The sequence below is a fragment of the Saccopteryx bilineata genome, chromosome 1, assembly GCF_036850765.1.
Source record: "Saccopteryx bilineata isolate mSacBil1 chromosome 1, mSacBil1_pri_phased_curated, whole genome shotgun sequence".
Classification (NCBI taxonomy): domain Eukaryota; kingdom Metazoa; phylum Chordata; class Mammalia; order Chiroptera; family Emballonuridae; genus Saccopteryx; species Saccopteryx bilineata.
Genome location: NC_089490.1, coordinates 83066165 through 83086955, shown reverse-complemented (window position 1 = coordinate 83086955; position 20791 = coordinate 83066165). Strand labels below are relative to the sequence as shown.

Here is a 20791-nt window from a genome sequence, read left to right as displayed (position 1 = left end):
TGCGAATTTCAATGTATGTAAATTACATCTAAAAAAATTACATATGTAAAAAAAGGCAAGAGCCATCTCAGCAGCCACTGTCATGCGGAGAAAGGGAAGGGGCCAAGGGAGGGGTGTCTGCTTCCACGCAGACCCAGGCCCGCTGAGGAGGCAGCACTGATCCCCACCCTCAATCTTTCAGCAGCTACACAGTAACCGGCTGCCTTTGGAATGGAGTCAAAACGTCATGTCAGTCAGACCTGAAAAGCCAGGTGCTGTAGCCAGGAGGGGACATGGGACCTGGAACAGCATCGGAGACAGGTAAGATTTCTGGGTGGCACTGAGTGAAGCAATGGGACCAATGTGGCCGGTTCATGTAGATAAAATGCTCATGGCCTCACTGATTACCGATAGAGTTTTCCTGACCTCTGTTCTCACAGCTCTGCAGAGGAAGGCTTGAGGACTAAAGGGGACGGAGGACTTCCCCAAACCTCAGTCAGGCCCCTGGCTGGGCACACAAGGCTCCTGCAGGGAGCAAACGTGCAGAGCGGGCTCCGGTCACTGTGGCGTCTGCCTTCTCTAAGGCCTTTTTGGACCTTCCAGCAGAGCCCAGCAAGGCTCCAACAGGACCAGGCACAGAACTGGGTGGGACCCCCCAGTGAGGGGAGGTGACAGAGGAGACACTAAGGCAGGATTCCCACAGGTGGGAGACCACCCCAGAGGAGGCAGGATGTGATGTCGCAGGTGACAGGGAGTCCAGGAGCAGATGTGAGTGGCACAGTGGAGGAACAGCTCGAAGATGCAAGATGGACCCGAGGCTGCACAGGAGGAGGCAGGAGGTCGGGGGCAAGGGGGCGGGGGGTTAAGTGCAAGGGGCCCGGAGGTTGGGGGGGACGACACATGAGCATGAGCAAGAAGGCATAGAGAACTGTTTGGGGCATTTAGGTCACTAGGAAATCACTCCCGCCTTCTCCTGGTCCTGGTCCCGGTCCTGGTCCTGCAGCCAGCCCCAGGTCCAGGCCTGCTCCCAGACCTCGAGTCAACTTTGTTATTTCCAAAATCCAAGGAGTATTCCAAGGGGAGCCAGCAATCAGTGCTCCCCACTGCTAATGACCACCATTAGTGTATCCAATCTGCTGCCCGCCCGCCTGCGGGGAGCGACTTCTGAGGCACCCGTGTCCAGCAGCATCTTTGCTGTTAATAAACAGGAGTAACAAGGCCACACTGAGCAGCGGGGCCCAACAGGATAGAGGGACACTGTAATTTCAGAATTTGGGGTCTCAGGTTATGATGGAGAACCCTGGGGAGAAGCAGGCACAGCCCTGGAGGCTGCAGGAGGGGCTGAGTGACTTGCCCAGGGTCACTCAGCTCTGAGCCTGTGATGCACATGAGAGACATCCCAGAGACCCCCAGGGGAACTCGAGGACAGCCAAGCCCCTCCCTGTGCCTCCCTCATCCTGTCCTTGTGAGCAGCACAGCACTGGGCTCCTGCCAGCCAGCTTCAGTGGTGACCTCAGCAGGCTAGGGAGCTGCCGTTGCCCCAGACTGGGTCAGGCCAGCCCGTCCTTCATCCTCTGTGACTCGGCATTCTGGTCCTGCTCCTCGGGAGGAGGCTCAGCATCTGCCCACCCTCTTCAGCTCGGGTTTTATCTCAGTTGCCCAGAGTAACAGTGGGCACAGGAAGTGGGGACAGAAAGACAGAAAATTACAGATCCCACCGAAGCCCAGAATGCCTCCTTTCTCTGACCTCGTGGTGAACAAAGAACACAAAATGGTGAGAGGCGGCCAACTCCATTACCCACACTGACGCTCACGGGGCAGGAGGAGGGGACGAAAGCCACGACCGGGACTCTCAGTGCCTTCCCTCACTCAAAGAACCGTTCTGCACACACCTGCTGTGTCCAGCTGGAGACAGAACCACCTGCTGATGGTGACACCCCTCCATGCACTCCTTCATTCAGCACCAGGGATGGGATGAATTAGAAACAGCCTCGTCACCCAGGAGCTCAGTTCAGTGGGGCACAGCCCTGCCCTTCAACGCCTGTGATGGTCTGGATAGGACATAGAACCCCCTCCCCCCACCCCTGCCGAGCCTCACTAGCCCCACTGTCTACCCCACAGGACCTTGGTGAGGCCTAGAGAGGAGCTAAGTACGCAGCCAGGACAACGCTGACACAGAACACAAGCTCAGTACCAGTAGCCTGCTGTTTCTATTCGGTCATTCTCATCTGCTCTTCCAAACCAGGTTGTGGGTGGAGTATTCTCACCCGTGTTACTATCTTCTGAGATAGACACAGAAAGGCGAAGTGCCTTGCCCAAGGCCACTCAGCAAGACGGCAGCTGAACTGTCTCAACCTGGGTCTTCAGACACCAGGGCCACTCGACCTGAGCCTGCGCCTCGGGGCTATAATGAAGGAACACTCGACCCTGCAGCGGGGGCAGCAGCAGGACCAGCAGCCATGGTCCAGTTAAGCCCAGAATGACCAGTGTGGACCAGTGGGACCACAGATCAGCTGGGACAGGCCTGAGAGGACAGAGGGTGGCAGCAAGGTCCCTGGTCAGCACTGGCTCCAGACTTGGATAGCCTGGCTCATATTCCTGTCACAACTCCTAGGCTGTGTGACCTTAGGAAGGTCCCTGAGCCTCTCTGGGCTTCAGTCCCCGTCCCTCCCCCCACCCCATGGGTACCATGAGCTGTGCTCACAGAATGGTTATGGCCATTAAGTGAGAAGATGCAGGAGAGGTATTTAGAACTGAGCCTGGCCTGCGGTCTGTGCGTAACAACTACGTACTAACGTTGCAGATGAGGTGAATGGCCCAAGTTCACATAATCACTTAATAAACACTTCACGAGAACCTGTCCATGCCAGGCAGGCACCATACTGCCCTCCTTTCCTCTTCCATCCTGCAAGGAAAAGCATGAAGCTCTCAGGCCCAAAGACATGAGGCAAATGCACGTCCCAGTGAGCAAAGCCCCCCCCCCAGGCGCCTGGATGGTCTGAGACCCCAACTCTCTTGGGAAACAAGGCAAGGTTCCTAAGTGTTACCTGGGGGAGGGGCTGAGTAGCAATGACAAAGAGGGCTGTCACCAAATTTATGGGGTGGGGGCCTGACCCGCTGGCCCAGAGAGAGGCAGAACTCCCTCACCCTGACAAGTGCATCTTTTCCTCATCACTCAACTCTTAAAGGGGTGACAGCCAGGATTAAAGAGTAAGTCATCTGCAGCCCCATTACGGCCCGGCAAGATGGCTTCAAATTAAATCTAACAGTCAATGAAATCGTCAATATTTAATTTACTCATTGCAGGTGGCAATTCAGCCCTCACAACGCTGTTGTTTAATGGCAGCGAGGCTGGGATTTATCTGGGGTGGAGACCCCTGGGGGCCTTCGTACGAAGTTCTGGAGGACAGAGGGAGGCCCCGAGGAAACATGACCCCAGGGCCGCTGCTGGGTTGCCCAGGGCAGTGGTTCCTGCTTTTGGAATCTACTTGGCCCTGTTTGAAAACAAAAACAGGAAGAAATAAAAGATGGGCGGTCCTGTCAAGCAGTGAGTTCTCCTTCCTGATCCTCTGACCTCCCTCACCTGATGTCCCTCCCAGGGAGCTGGGACCAGAGAAAGGGCTCTCCTGAGCCGCATCGCAGGCACTCTGGAGAGAGTGGAGGTCGAGAGTGGCACCCCATGTCCTCCTTCCACTGGTGGGAGTTGTCCCACAGCCACAAGTAAGTGAGCCTGCCCCTCCCCGCTGATGTCACCACCTCCTGTCCTGTACGACCTTGTTCCTTCCTGGTCTGCCCCCAACCCACAAGCCCACCACCAATGATGACGCTTCCCTTGGCCCAGGGCCTCTGCCCAAACCGGTTTTCATGTGGCCAGGTTGAGTACACAGCCAAGCAGCATTTGTCGAGCCCTTTCGTGGGTCAAGAACTGGACAGTGTACAGTCTGTGCAAGTAACTCCTTGAAAAGGTTTCCCCCTCCCCCTCAGGAAGGCACAAAAGTGAGGTCACACAGTTGGCTGTCTAGTCTCCGTGGGAGGCGCTTCCCTCCGCTCATCCTCCATGCTGCCTCTAAGGGGAGCATTCACAGTAATTTTTATTTGTGTTTAAATAATGCAACAGTCGACCCTCCCACTCCCACACAACTGCTGTTCATCTACCTTGAGTTTTCACTGGCTTGACTTTGGAAGACCCTCTTGCTAATTTCTCCTAAATTCCCTGATTGAATTACAAAACCGTCTTCTGTACAACCAGGTGCCGGTCCTTTTTCCCCCCTCCTGGAAGCCTCGCTCCTCCACTTAAATTCCCTGTTTCTCTGGGTTGAATGTCCTTACCTTGGTGGAGCTTTGTAAAGCCAGGAGGCACGGCCAGGGCCACCATCAAAGCAGCCTTCTGGCCCATGCAGGTTCGCATTGGATTCGGACAGTCGGTAAAGAAACAACGGAGCCACAAACTGGTGGGCCATAGTCTTTAATCCTAGCTTGCACCCGGCGGGCAAGTAAAAATACACACTGGGCTCCAAAACCCAATCACATTCAGTGCTCACAAAGCCACTGACTTATCCGAGTTTCCTAGAATCAAAGGTTTCTAGCTCACCAGCCTTATTCTCCTCAGTTCCCCATCTCCTTCCTTATCCCAGATACAAACTCTGTACAAACTGGCATCTCACTCAGCACTCCGCCATCTTGGCTGCTTTTCCTGGCCTCCTCCACGTGGCCTCCTTCCACTGCTGGCTCTACTCTCTCCACTCTCTCATGCTAACCTCAGGAACCAAGAGCACAAACTCTGTTCTGCCCCCATTTTATATTGTAGCTTCACAACCTCTAATCCAATATACAAAATAGGGAAGTCTCTAGTAGAGTCACTTCTCTGAGGCATGATTGGATTGTACCACCCCACATCAAAAAGGGTGGGAAAGGCTTAATCCCAAAACCAAGCCCCAGGCTACAGTAATTCTCAACACACATTAATATCACCTGGGCGATGGCCTCACATGGGCAGCGCTATTTTTAACAAAAGTGAGCATATTTTATCTGCCCAACAAGCTCCTCACCCAGATTTCTGCAAGAGGTAATGGTGGAGACACCTGCCAGGCGCTGCACGTCTTAGGGCAGGGCTCAGATTCTATGGTAGAGCTCATCACCCGTTGGCATCCTGAGCACCCGTGCATCCTGACCCCAGTGAGTGACCATGCTTTCTCGCTCCCCAAGTTCAAGTCCTGCATCTGGAGTTTCATGGGGATGCCCGGCCATGTGGACCCCTGGTTGTGCTATGAACTCAGGATGCCTTTTCCATCTGCAACCCGGTGCCTTTTAATTGCAAAGAATGTTCCTATGTCTTTGATCTTGATCTGTCTGCCAATGTCCCCATTTTATCTGGAACTCCTGGTAGTCAGATGGAGATCTCCCCAATTTTCTCAATTTGGCTTATCCCCTCCCTTCCATTCACCGCTTTATTCTACTTGTTGAGAGACCTTTCAGCCCTTCCAGCAGTTCCTCCTTTTAGCAATGAAATTAACATTGGAATCAGCACAACCGAGTGTGGCCCTCCCCAGAGTGGGTAGGCCCCACCCACTCCACTGGAGGCCTGAATAGAACACACCCACGTAGGAACAGGGAACTCCCCCTGCCCGATTGCCTGAGCCCAGACGTCTGTCTTTTCCCATGAAACACGGGCCAGTCCAGGCTCTCACGCCTACTGGCTCCTGGTGGCCCCTGGACTGGGACTTATGGCACCTGCTCTCCTGGGTCTGCAGCCTGCTGACTGCACACACGTCTGTGGATTGCTCAGCCTCTGTCACTGCAGGAGTCAAGACCTTGTAACAAATTTCTCCTATGTGTGTGCGTGCATATGTGTGTGTATGTTTGTGTGTGTAAGTCTTCATCCTATTGTTTCTCTCTGGAAACCCTAATCCAAGCTGGGTAATGTGTAGCTCAGGGTCTTGCGCATGGAGACACTGACATTGGATGAATACATGAGTAGATGAAGCCTTCCTCTTGGCTCCTCACTGAACGGTGGTGGGGCAGTGGGTGGTGGGACTGAGGAAGACATACTCTACTCCTGATGTGGCCACCCTATTCCTGATGTGGCCAGCGGACGCAGGCATTCCCAGATCACCTTACTAGCTCGGGTAGGCACAGATCTACACACTGTAGGGTTTTTCCTCCACATACCATGATGACAATGACGGTGATACTACTAATGATCCCTTACAACTGTGTAGTGTCCCTAGTGTACAAAGCGCGGGCTCCTCCCCTCACACCTGGTCTCCTCAGCAGCCCCGGGCAGCAGAAATTACCATGTCCACTCTGTAGGTGAGAAAACTGAGCTCTCTGGGGTGCAGGGGCTCCCCTGGGTCTCACCTCATACAGAATCCGACTGAGCGCTGCCTCACGGGGACACTGACTGTGGGAGGGGTTCCCAACCCTCCCACTGCCTGAGGAGAAGTGGCCGCTCCAGTGAGCCTAAGGATCTAGGCTATTTTCACACCTTCCGGCACTGGCCCAGGGGGCGAGACACCACAGTGACAAGGAAAGGGTGACTGTCACACTGGACTGTTTCAGGACATGCAAGATGCTGAGGAAGTTGTGACTCTTGCTATCTTAATGCAAACAGATTGGTATTGTTTTTACCCAAAAGGAAAGTCACTGCTGACTGGGCCCTGTCCAGCTGTGTGAGTTTGGGGGAGGGGCCCTGGGAGCCCCGCTGAGATGGAGGCAGGTCTGTCTGTGCAGACAGTGCTTGGGACAGTGACAGACATGCAGTAGGGGCTAATGTACTTGATATTATCAGTGACCGAGGGCCTAGCCCTCTGCCCACCCTGCACAGTGGTTTACCATGATCTTCCTCCAGACACAGATCCCGGGAGACACCCTCGACAGTCAGATCACTCTTCTGACAGTGAGCCCTAGATCTGAGAGGGTGGGGACGGGCCCCTGGGGTCCACCTCAGTCCCAGTTTACTGCTCACCCCACCTTCCGGCCCCACTGGGCTCAGCAGCTCCCAAGGTCCCGGCGCCCACACCCCTGCACCTGGACCCTCCCACCGGGAGCTCAGGCCTGACCACTGGGCAGTCCCTTCTGCACCTCTGACCTCCAGCAGGACCACAGCCACCCCCCACACACACACTCCACAGGAGATGTTCACATTTAAATGAACCAGTTATGCTAATTTCAGCTACAGTGATTAATAAGTACATTTTAAAGGGAAATACCTCCCTGAGTGAGATCTTTGCAGGAAGTTCTTGCCTGTAGCATGTGTTCTATGTGACCCTGGACAAGAAACGGAGGCTCCTCAATTTATTTATTTATTTGGGGTGGAAAGTATAAAAATAAAAGCCTCAGCCCTGGCCAGGTGGCTCAGTGGATAGAGTGTTGGCCCGGCATGCAGAAGTCCAGGGTTCGATACCCAGTCAAGGCACACATGAGAAACAATTATCTGCTTTTCTTCCCCTCCCTCTCCCCCTTCTCTCTCTCTCTCTTCTCCCGCAGCCAGTGACTTGGCTGATGCAGAGCATCAACCCCAGACGGGAGTTGCCGGGTGGATCCCAGTCAGGGCACATGCAGGAGTCTGTCTCTCTCTCTCTCTCCTCCTCTTGTTTAAAAAAAAAAAAAATTTAAATAAATAAAAGCCCCTTCTTTTATCAACTGGGCAATGGAGGATGGAGGCAGCTGCTGGGCCCTGGAGCTGTATGACCATGGCCAGCGTTAGAGGCAGCCCCTGGCCCCACACCCCATTCAGCACGGGCCACACTGCCCACCTGCTGGGGAGTCAGCTGGGAGCCACAGCCAGATGCCAGGCCAAGGGGTGGACAAGCCCTACCCAGCAGCCTGGTGTAAGCACCAGCCATTTACCCAAAGGTGCCCCAAGCAGAAACCAAGGCCTGTCCCACGGCTGCCCGCCACCTGCACACATCACTTCCTTCCCCCAGGAGGTGGAGCCCATCAGAAACCCAGTGTCCAAAGGACCGCGTCCACATGTGCGCTCACCCACCTGCTGCGGAGGTCAGGGCTGTGTCTGCGTGTGGAACTGGGCCACACAGACAGGCACGACACAGGGTTCAGTGATTCTAGAGACCACACCACATGGTCCTCCTGCGGTCACTTCAGTCTGGGAGGTCTTCTCCTCCCAGCAGCCGCCTGTCAAAGACCCAGCTCAACCCCACCTCCTCCAAAGCTGACAGCTGCCCAGTCCCCATGCCCCTCTACCTGCTGAGGACAGAGGCCTGCCTCCTCCTGTTGTCTCCCGAGCACCCAGGACACGGCTCATCTGAGTCTCTGGCACCTGACTCCGCAGGCCTAGGCTCCACAGTCAAAAAAGCATGTTTTTGGTAAAATGATGTGCAAAGTCCAGGTCCATGAACCCGAGCCCAGCTCTCCATGGAAGAGCCCCAATGTACGTTCATGGGGAGCCCCTTTGCCTGCTCCCAGCACATGTGAGGAGGCCAAGCTGAGGAGGAACTGGCCTGGTCCCCGCATACCTGGCCGGGCCCCTCTCAGCTCCCAACAACCAGCTCAGAAGTGTCAAAGCTGAGAACTGAACCCCACTCCTTTCTCCGGGAGTTCTCAGAAGACTTTAGTTATTCCTCTGTCCCTGCCATGTCCTACCAAACTGGCCATCTCATGAAACCATCTCATGGTCACCTCTGGAAAGGCCCGGAGATCACAGCCCCAGCCAAGGGTTGGATACCTGGGAAACCAAAGCCCAGAGAGGCTGTGTGGCTAGCCCAAGACCACACAGCTAGCTCATCAGAAAGCCGGACAGCATCCCTACCTCCAGCTCAGCAGGCTTCCATCTGGGGGAGAACAGAAAGGTTCTGATGGGAAACAGCGTAAATCCTGACTCTTCCATGCCATGTCCCTGGGATGCGTCCTGGGCCCCGTGACTGTGGGATTTCCCCACCGCTCTAAGCCGGGCTGGCCGTGTGCCTTGAGGGGAGTGTGGGGGAACAGTTTCTACACACTAGCTTCTCACAGCAGACTCCAGCCATTCCTAGTTCATTCTGCAAAGCCATGGGAAGCACCTTTGCCAGGTGAGGACTGGACCAGGTAGGCCCAAGTGTGCAAGGTGACAAACTCACACCCACCTACCCAGATCTGTGGCCACATAATCGCCAGCAGCCCCCAATGCCTACCCCTTAAGTAAACTCAGTACGGCAGCCAGGCTCAGTGGGCAAAGGTGAGCAGGACGCTGGTGTGGTCAAAGGTCCCCTGGCCACTGCAGTGCACCCCATCCTCAGACCTGCTCTGGGGAATGATGGTCCTGGCACTGGTCCTAAGGCCTCATCTTGGAAAAGGAGGCCTAAGCATCTGGGTCCCCCACCTTTCCCCCCTACCCCTACAGCAGGGCCAGACAGAAGGGGTTCCTAACACACCTGCTGAGTCACTTCCCAGTGCCTCCCCGCCCCTGTTGGTAGCTGGATGCAGGAGTCCCCACCACAGCCCTGCACAGCCCGCTCAGCATGGGTGCTGGGCAGCCCTCCGGCACACCTCTCACCTGGCATGCACCCTCAGGATCTCCGTCTTCCCTGGAATGTTTTTGCCATTTTCTAGATGATAAGTAAGCACGTGCCCGGCAAACAGCCCACTCCATGTGTCACAGCCAGTGTCAGGGCCCAGCAGGGCTGGGAGCAGAGAAGGTGTGCCCCAGGTGTCCCCACACACCCACAGCAAGCATTCTAGAGTCAGGAGAACTCTGCATCTACCCGTTGTGTCCTCAGGTACCTGCAGGCACCAGAATTCAGGACTTCCAGTGCCTTCCTGTGGCCGAAAAGGGCCTGGCCATGGGTGGCTCTGCCCTCCCCATGCTGTTCCACCCACCCCAGGTATGCCCGGTACACTGTCTTCTGGGTCTTTGCATGCTGTGACTTGAGCCTGTGTTGACCCTTCCCATGCAGGGTTGGGTCATCTCCCCACTGGGCAGAGAGCTCCCCAAGGATGTGTTCCATCTTACATACCTCGCACCCCACCTGGCCCAGTGCGGTCAAGTGTAACAAGTGAGGCACGCTCAGAGGCACTAACACTGGAATCCAGGGTTCAGGTGGGCTTGGTGGGGGGAAGAAGAGCATCACATGGGCTTACAATGGGGCTGCCCACACAGTAGGCACTGAGCACTTTCAAGTAAGCAAAGATGCCACATTTGTTTGGATTCATGCGCACCCCTAATGGATGACACGGCTGGGTCTTGGGGGAGCCCTCACAGCAGAAAACAATAATGAGAGATAAAGGCCTGGCTTTGAAATTCAAATTCCTCTGCATTCTTCAATAACATCTTCTAAGGTGACTATGATTCCATTTGGTTTTCCCAGACCTAATCGCTTTGATGTTGCTAATGAAAATATGAAAGGTGGTAAGGGGAGCCCCTTTTCTTCTTTATTATTATTTTCTCCTACGCTGAGAAAATGTATAATGAGTTACAGATTGGGGCACTTTGGCCTAGTGTGCATTTTTGTCCTTTTGTTAAAGGGAAGAAACAAAAAAAGCCCCCAAAGAAGTCTGGAACCTAGTCCTGGTTGTGACGGCTGCCCAAGTGGATGGAGGAAGTGGCTGTGGCTCTTGTGGTGCACACTGTTGAGCCCAATCTTCTCCCTGGGGGCCAACTCAGGGTGTTCTTGGCAGAGCCAGATACAGGGCCCACACTCACAAACCCTCACTCAGTTAGTCAGTCAACAAACATGGAAGCATTTCAAGCATGCCTGGCCCATATGGGGCTGACCTGGGACTAGGAAGACGCCAGCCCTTTCCCTCCTCAAAGCAGAGTGCACCAGAGTTCTGTGTGTGCACCCCCCAGACAGAGAGCTCCTCACACAGATAACTCAGCGCTAGCACAGGTACAGGGAGGGGAGGCGGGATGCAGACAGGTGGCCACAGAGAATCACAGTTTCCGTGAGCAGAAGCCGCTGGAACCAGATACTTGTAGGAATGCATAAGTGGTAACTTTAGCGCATCGCTAGAGGCAGAGTGTGGACTAACTTGAGTTTAAAACTCCTGGGGGCCCTACAGTTTCATGGATTTTATCTCCAGAAACCCCATCAGGTTCTCACAGTGAAGACTGGAGAATAATTCTCTTCTGTGTGACCAAGGGAAGGGGACAACTAATCAATCTGAAATACAATGAACATATATCCGGCACCTACTGAGTTCCCAGCTTTGGCAAGGCGCCACGCAAGGTGGGGTGGGAGCACCATGGGAGGGGGCTGTGCGGCTCCTGCTTCCAGAGCTGTGCAACCAGCTGAGGAAGATCGAGCCTAGCACTGCAAAGTCAGGGAAGATCTCTCAGAGGAGGAGGTGCCAAATCAGTTCTTAAAGGATTAGCAGGAATGAGCCAGGAGGAGGCAAGATAGAACAACATGGGGAGAATTAAATGCAGCCACAAAACTCGTATATATTCTGGACACCGATGAGTCAGCCACCCAAGCCTGGAGCCTGGAGGTTGGGACACTCACAAACCCTCACTCAGGTGTCCCTGAACTCCTTGCTCAGAAGCACTAAAGCTTCGACCTGGGGTCACGGCAGGTATGAGGACAAACAGCCGTGAAACATCAGTTCCATTCTTAGTCCTGGAGTGTTGGTGTGTGAAGTTATACAAACATACATGTGTGTAAGGACACAGAGGTCTGCATGAACAAGCCCTGACATGACCCACGCTTGCATGTTCACATACACAACATGCCGAATGTCCTAGGCTACATGGCAACAAATCATATATCCACACAACTCACACCAAGCTTTAACACCAGACAAAAGCCCTGTGCCGACAGCTGGCCACTTTTGGGGCCTTGTTGCCCACTCTCACAGACGTGGCCTAATGCTGAACAGTGTACAGTATGTCAAATCAAGCCAGACATAGTGAAAAAAGACAGATAGCTCTTCAAACAGCAGGCAGCCTTCTACTCATGCTGGGTTTACAGTTCAAATCGGAGCTGCTGAGCGTGAATATGATTTAGATTTAATAAGACCAGAGTGGTATATGGAGACATATATGCCAACCAATTTGTTTTAATTAACAGTATAATGTTCTCTGCGTTATTGAGAGTTTAGATCATATAACACTGCTCAATGCCCAATCGCCGAACAAATAAATCAAATAGAAATGTGATTTAACAAATGGGTGTTGTTGTGACTCGAAGCAGGTGCCCTAGAATTTAAAGCGAGCAAACTCAGAGATCTTCCTGTCAGGCTTTTCCTGCCCCCCCCCCCAATGGGGCAACAGCCTGGCAGTTCTCCGGGTCAATGACTCCCGCCTTCTGCCTCCTCCACTTGCTCCCCCATCCACACACTGAGCTGAGGGTCTTGCTTCTTGTTTCAGGGAAGGAAAGGAAGAGAGAACTTTCCAGAAGCAGTTACCACTATCTCTCTACCCCAAAAGTGCATCAAGCCACCCTTCTCTCCAGAGACTGAGGGCCAAGAGTCCAAGCTCCTGACTGGCACTGCCTGGCCTCGCTCCTCCTCTGGTAGCTTTGAGGCTGGTCTCGAGCAGGAAGTGCAGGTGGTGAGTAGGCAGGTGCCTCAGAGAGCCACAGTGGGGCTCCACCACCCTGCGGAGGGGCCCCCATCCCATGCCAACCAGCTGATCACATGGCTCCAACAAGCAGGACTAATCAGGTGCCCCCTGACCTGACTTGCTTACCGCTCCCCTCTTGAACACTCACTCTTCCAGCAAATTGGACACTTCACAGAGACACATGTGACAAACACACTTGTTTGCCTATAGGAGCCCACTCCCCTCAATAGCTAGCACAAAGGGTCTCTAATGGGAACCATTCTCAGAGCACCAAGAACATGCTGGGCGCTTCCTCACATTATCGGCCACTGCGAGGCAGACAGGAGCGAGGCAAGGCTAAGAAACTTGCCCACGGTCACACAGCTAAGAAGGGCAAGAGGCAGGATTCCACCCCAGGTCTCTGGGTTTCAGAGCCGCGCTTCTGCGAAGCTGCCCACTCAGCAATACGCGCAGGCCTGCACCAATGCCGAATCCGCATGGGCGCTGTCCGTGGTGCTGAAACAACGCGGCCAGCCGTCCCTCCTCCCGGGACGCCAGCGCTCCATGCCTCCTTGCCCAGGAGAGGGCGCTAATCAGTTTTGCTTTCTTTCCAGAATTATTCTTTTTAAAAACAATCTTTAAAACGTGGCCTTGCCTGACCTGTGGTGGGGCAGAGGATAAAGCATCGACCTGGAACACTGAGGTCACCAGTTTCAAACCTTGGGCTTGCCTGGTCAAGGCACATATGAGACGAGTTGATGCTTCCTGCTCCTTCCCTGCCCCCCTTTTTTTGCTCTCTCCTCTCTCTAAAATCAATAAATAAACCACAAATAAATAAAATAAGTAAAAATAAAATGTGGCTTTTACCTTACTTTAGTAAAAAAAACCTTATGGCTTACACTTCACAATGTACACAGCTCACACACTTTTGACCATTCTGTCTTGTTTTAAAAAGTTAAACAAGTTTGTTTTATTTTATTTTATTTTACTTTTTTGTCTCTGGGAAGCTGGAGGTGCCCTGTCCCTGGAGGTTGTATGGCCAAGAACAGCCCTGATCTTTGTCCACCTGCCCTAAAGCCCAAAACCTCACTGTGGGTTTGAGACAGGACATGCCATATATGTAAATTCACTTTATAAATGCACGTATGTCTTAAGTACTAAAGAGATACTCAAAATAATCAAGTACGTGTAACAGTTAAAGGATGACATTACCAGCTGGGTACACAGTACCCACTTGAACAGAAGAAAATTGACATAGCTTTGAAATTTCTCTGCATGCCCTCCCTCCCCCAACTCTCCCCCCTCCGCCATGTACCAATAACTGTATTTTTGTATATCATTCTGTGACTTTTCTTTGTAGTTTACCAATATGTTTATCAAAAACTACATCGTTTTGTTTTACATGTTTTTGAACTTTATAGAAATAAAATCATACCAAAGTAGTCTCCAACTTCCTTTTTGGACTCAACTGCATTGTCCCAAGGTTCATGGTTGTCCCTGTACCTGGCCTGGCTCCTCCCTTTCACAACCACACAGGGCATGCATGGAACTACCATCCACTCACTGTCAGTGGTGCCTCAGTTCCCACCACGTCTGCTTTGTTTTGGCTGCTAGAGATGGGTAGGTCTTCTGGCCCACCCGTGTAAGACCTTCTCTAAGATACATATACACTTAGAAGTGAAGTTTCTACTCACAGGATATGAGTATCTATCTCTGGCTTATCCAGATGACTCCAAATTATTTGCTAAATTCTCAAACTCCTGGTCCACGAGCACTTCACAAGAGTCCCACTGACACCCATGCTTGCCAGCCCTGGGCAATATCAGCACGCTCCATGGGCGCAAAGGTGACACAGGTGGGGCTGGGCATCTTCTTACATGTTCATCAACTATTCTTCTCTAGGGAGGCCTGTCCAAACACCCACTCCCCTCAACAACCATCGGAAGCCTCTGGACCAGGGTTTCATTCCAAGGATCCCAACATGGTCCATTGGGGAACTAGACAATCATTGTTCTGTGTGAACTCTACCGAAGAAGTGGGCCTACCCACTCCTGGGTCCTCACCGGGAAGGACAGCACATTTTCATAGCTCACAGCTAAACATTTCCTGTGCTGATCACCCCCCTTCACTTCAATAATAATAATCCCTTAAACTGCAATCGCACTTTCAGTTTAGAAAGGGTGTTTTCAAGCTGTCTTTCTGTAGACACCTCACATACAGCCTTGGGCACTCTGAATGGTGCCCCAGGTGGGGAGAACACGTCTGTCTCATTCTGTGGCACCCGTAGTGCCTGAGCCAGGTCTGGGCCAGATCTGCAGCCTGGGAGACTGACACCCAACAGTTTGGGGGTCGTGAGGGACTATGGAGCTGCCCCTCAGGGTGGCCCTGACCAGTGCTGCAACTAACACCACATCAAGGATCATCCCCATCCTCTGGCTCTGCGTTTGCAGAAACTTCATCTCACCGAAGCCTATGACGTGCCCAGTTTACAGTGTCTGGGCTTCCAAAGTATCTCTTAGCACTTTCCCTCATTTTAAAACTGAGATGAAATTCACATAACAAAAAAAACCACTTTCAAGTGAACGAGTCAGTGGCATTCACCTGGTAGGAGAACCACTACTTCTATCTAGTTCCAAACAGTTTCATCCCCCCCAAGGAGCATGTGGCTTCTTGCTGCAGGAAATTTGGGTGTCTGGTGCCCCATCAGAAGATGGGAGCCCCTAGACAACACATGTTGAGATAAACAAACTTATAGGGGGCAGTCACATATTTCCCAGTGTCTCCTGAGTCTATGCCAGCGGCCTAAGTGTTACCAGGCACCCACCACAGATCAACAAATGTAACTGAGGGCATCCTCACCACAGCCCTAGCTGAGCCTGGGACACAACACAGGCCAGGAGGAGCTGTGCTGTGACCAAGACCTGTGGAGAGATGAGCAGGGGACAAAGGGATTCTTTGCCGCTGTCATCAACAGTGCCAACTCAGGGCAGCCTAGAAGGTTCCAGCCCCCTAAAGGTTAGGACCCTCATCCCCACTCTCTCCCACCCTGAAAACCAAGAAGTCACTTTATGCAACACAGGCAGGTCGTGCACATGTGTCTCTATGAAGGGACTAATTAGCTGTTACTCAGACTTGCTGACAACCGAGCCGGGTCCTGCATGCCTTGCCCCCTGGGGAGCCAAGCCCCTTCACAAGGGTAGAATGCCCTCCCAGTCTAACCCTGGACCAGGAAGCACATCTGTCACCCTGCACTGCCACCCAGAGTCATCAGCACAGCTAATTACCGCTAATTGTAATATCGTTTCTGTCTTGCTGCTAATACATTTAGACTTGCTAATCAAATCAAACCATCCACCTTGCCATGCTGCTTTCAAATAAACATTTCTGCAAAGCGAGAAATAAATAAATAACTCCCCAGCTTTGTTCTCCCTTCTCTGCAGAGACACGGGGGTGGGGGGTGGAGGGGGGTTGCCATTTATTTATCTCTGAGACCAGAGGCATAGGAGGAATCTAACAAGAAACTGGCCTTTACTGTCCAAAGCTTCCAAGGAGAGGGAGAGACAGAGGAGAATAGATACCTGGGGTATGAGAGGGAGGGAAGGGACAGGTAAGCAGGAATTAAGGAAGGGAGGAAGGAGGAAAGGAACTGTCACAGTTGAGCCTGTGCCATCTGTTAACCACTTTTCCTGGGTCCTGGGTCGTGTCCACCTTCTCTGAGGAACGTGGTCTCCTGCAGCCCCTGACTGAACTGGGGGCTCCTTCTCAGCCCCCTCAGACCTCTGAGCTCCCTGTTTTCACTCACCATGTTGGGATGCTCTGATCTGCCTGTGAGCTTGTTAAGGGTCGGGACCCTGTCGTTGATCAGCTTCCCAGCACGTCACCCAAGGCCTTGCATGTGGCAGGTGATGAGGAACCCTGGCTAGTGGACACATGAACAAACAGCGTCGTTTGCAGATGAGGAAACAGGGTGCTGAGAGATGCTAAGTAAGTGCCTAGCACTTGTGATCAGTTAGGGGCGGAACCAGCAGGTCTGGCCTTACCTTTGCTCCCTTGCAGAAGGTAGGGGGGAGGTGGCCCTAAACAATAGCTACACAAGGACCAATAGGAAATGAGAAGGGCTACAGGGGCGATCTACTCAAGGACACGCTGGAGTGTTTGAGAATTCTGGAATGAAACCAAGAGGTTAACCATAAATGCAACTTAATAGAAATGTGCCCAGTTACTATAGCAATCCTGCTGAGGAATTTCCTCATCCTCACACAGCCACCAGCTGCAGAGAAAGGGGCTCCTGTCATACCAGGGGTGGAGGGACTAGAATCACAGAGCTGCCCACCCATGGCCCTCCCTGGGCTCCCTTTGTCTGGTGATGCCAACCTCCCATCACCCCACAAGCCTCGACAGGACAGGAGTGCTGGGTGGACCTGGCCTATACCATATCATTGTCTCTCTTAACCTCAGAGTTCTTGCCCCAACGAGAGAAACTCTGTTGGGCATCCTCACTGTCTCCATTCCCTTCAAGCTTCCTTTTCTCTCCCATGGCAGAAATGGGTAAATGAATGAATGCATGAATCCTTGTGACAGCAACAACGTCGTGCAGGTTGAGCCTTCCCAAGGTGGGTCTGGAGCAGGAACGTCCTCACCATCACCTTGAGAGATGCTCTCAGGCTGGACTACTATACCCATTTCACAGACAGGGAGCCTGAGGCTTGGAAGGTCACTTAGCCACCATAAGAGGGTGCAGGGCTGCCAGCCAGGTATGGATGACTTCGAACCTGGGTGCTGCCCACTCGACGTGGCGCCAGACAGCTCAGCTGGTCCACCAGCAAATCCCCCGCCTGGCATCTCACAGCCACAGCTTCTGCCTGAGTGGGACCCACACGGCCCACACATCCCTAAACAATGAGAGGCGCATCCTGCATCAAATTAGGCCATTGATTTTAATTCATTTCAGACTTTGTGTGTCTCGGGCAATTGTTTGTAACAAGGTTTACAGAGGGCATTTAAAATTAATTGTGATTTTTATCTGGAAATCAATCCTTATTTTTTTAAGTAGCTCATTAGGGGTGAGTACGTATTACAGGAGCAGCAGATTCTGTGCCAGGGAGGAGGCGCCTGGGGCTCAGAGGAGACATCGGCCAGGGAAGATGCCCAAACAGTGACCATGAGACCAAAGCCAGCGGAATCATGATGTGAAGCTTCAATGGACAAAACCAAATCTGAGTCAAAGCAAAATGGGGAGAAACCCACTTCATAACCAAAACTGGGAATAGAGAGCTCAGTTCCTGCGGCCTCTCAGCCTCGGCTAGTGGCTCTCAGGGAGGTCCAGCCATCCAGGCCTCAGGCTCAGGGGAGCTCGTGGACGGGGACAGAAGTGCAGAGGCAGCACCTTGAGTGGCAAAGGCCCCGTGTGGAAACGAGAGGGGCCACCCACAGGCATCAGCAGACCAGAGACAAGCCAGAATACGAGACACAGGACCCACGCCTGTCCCCAAACACCAAAGGGCAGATAATGAAGTTTGCGCAATTATCTTTTGTACTTTCTGTTTTTATTTTTTAATTTTTCTTAAGAAATAAGTTTTAAAACTCAACCTAAGAAAATCAATGCAGATGAACAGATAGGTCTACCAATCACATGAAAGAAGTGAAAGCAGTCTAACATCACAGACTCTTTTATACTGTTACCTTCTTTCCTCCTTCTTACTTTTACATAACGATGTCACATAATTAAAATTGAGTGTAGTCCTCTGAGATACAATAATAAAACTACTAATGCTTGCATAGCCTTTATAGCTATATAAATATCATTACTCCCATTTTACAGGCAAGAAAACTAAGATTCACAAGTTTCCACTCCTTACTCAAGTGTGCAAGGTGAATAATCCACGGACCTGGCGCTGGGCCCTTCTCCATGCCCCAATCTCCCCAATCCTGCCCTGAGCTGAGGAGAGAACTACCATCGCCTTCACAAAATCACCACTGTCACATTAATAACCATATTACCACACCACTGTCATCATTACCATCACAATAATGACCATAATCACTACCACTATCACCATCACTACCATCATCATTACCATCACAATATCACCATCACTACTACTATCTTCATCACCATTTTTACAACCATCACCACATCATCATCACTACAAAAGAGAAAAGGCTCCAACCAGGGCTGAAGCAGCATGCTGTCCACACCTTTGTATTTTGCCAGGTGGCCAGGGAAAGGCTCACCATCACCCAGGGCCCTGGTTCTCACATTATACACTTTGGGGCTCCAGAACCTTGCGGGGAACAGCCCCACACACTCCAGGGCCCAGTGGTGGAACTCCTGGCTCCATAGTGCAGACTGACACCAGGCGCCTGCTGGCAAACGGAGCTCCCAGGAGAGTCGAGGGGGGGGGGGGACAGACCCCAGGGGCCCTGAGCAAAGCTCCAATCAGGGCCTGAATCTTTGCAAAGCCTGAAAACACTGCAGTCGAGAGCAAAGGGTCCCGCAAGAGTTAAAAACTGCATGTTAAGTGTGATAAGTTGCAATTATGTCAATGAAAGGACTCAACCCATATGCTAGTTATAGATAAATCTTGCTCCAACATTCACCTATTAAAATGTATAGGGCAGTGGGATTGTTTCTCTTGTTCCTTTCCACTTAAAGTTTTAATTTTCAAGAGATTATCAGGTATTGTTTTCTACTCTTGCGACTTCCTTCCAGAACCTCAGTCCAACCCGCTGGCTGCCAGGGGAACTGCGGGCTCAGGCAGAAGGGGCAGACGGCATTCCAGGAGTTGCCCTGGGATGTTTGACACCTAGTAAGTGACAGTAAACGTCACAAAAATAACTGCCAAACTAGATACACTGCCCAGGAAAATGCTATCTGAGCCTCAATCTTTCAAAGTAAGGCTTGGCAAATTTTGTGCCTCATGTCACCTTGTTATGAGCTCTGGGGAGTAGGGGGGCTCCGGGAGGACATCCTAGATGCACAGGGACGTCATTGCTTGGGTGTCAACTTCAGTGACTTTAGAACTTTTAAAGTTTCACACAAACAAGCATCTTGTTTTTAGGGACATAATGTAACGACCGAACATTTCTGTCGCATTAACAGTTTCTGAGGCACCTCCACACGCACTGTTCACTCAATAAAATGTATCTCTTATGCTTTTATGTGTCACACAGATAACAATCTCTATTGCACCTGGAGTCTGATCCACCACAAAGTAGCAGAGCCAAGTCTGGCCAGCCTAGCTCCTCAGTCTGTCTGTTTCCACCAGTATGGAGGGAGGATAACTTCCTCAGTGGGATGGGCTGTGATGTTAAGTAAAGTAACCTGGAAATCACAGCTACTGAAGGAAGTGGTCCATAATGGGAGTCAAATCATCATCTCTGATGTTATCATCCTCACCATCACCACTATCACGATAATCCTATCGCCTTTATCATCACTCTCTATCACCATCACCAACATCACGACCATCATCATCATCACCACCACCACGACTATGATCCAATCCAGATGAACCCAGAGGTGTCTTTCTTGAGGGTAAAGAGCAGATCTGGGCCTTGGGGAATGAGAAGGACCTTGGTCAAAAAGAAAGAGCATCCATCCAGCAGGAGAGCCATCTGAGGGAAGGCCTGGTGGCCCACAGGCATTTAGTCCACCTGGGAAATGGTCAATAGTTCCAGATCAGGAGATGAGGCTGACGAAGTGACCAGAAGCCAGATGATGAAAGACCTGTCTAGCAATTGCAAAGAATTTTTTAATCTTTTTCGTCAAGTCACTGGCTTCCAGGCTGTGCTTCCTGGAGCCCCTGGTGTCTCCCACTGGCCAGCAGTCCTGCGGTTGGGGGCAGAGGGCAGGCTGTTTTGGGGAGGACCAGCCCCCACCCAGCTTCAAGCACAGCAGCTCCTACGCTCAGATCTGGGGGAGAGGCCAGGAGAGCACTGGCAGCTAAGGCTGCAGGCAGTGGAGAGTGGGAGATTGTTTTTAAGCACAGAGAAGTAACATGAGGGTGAAACTTTAGAAAAAAACCTCAGTAACAGCGGAAGACAGGCGCTAGAGGCAAAGAGAGCAGTTAGTTAGGCAGCTGCTGGAACTATGCAGCCAGAGCTGCTGGGAGGCGGGCTAGAACCACAGAGGTGGGGAAAGTGAGAATCATTTAGGGGTGAAATTGGCAAGCCGGGGGAAGAGATGAGAGCCGGGGCCAGCGGGATGCCAGGGAGATGGGTGTCTCGGAAGCTCAGCATCGCATGGGAAGAAAAAGGCCCGGCTGGAGCCACACAATGCGAACCCACATCTGAGCCCTCACCGTGCCCCAGGTGCTGAGCTGAGCTCCCGACACC

General features: G+C 52.1%; 1 protein-coding gene across 3 annotated transcripts in view; it reads right to left on the bottom strand.

Moving 5' to 3' along the window:
- Positions 1-20791, bottom strand: part of PHF21B (PHD finger protein 21B) — an 82437-nt gene that overhangs the window by 40640 nt on the left and 21006 nt on the right. The gene's annotated exons all lie outside the window — the stretch shown is intronic.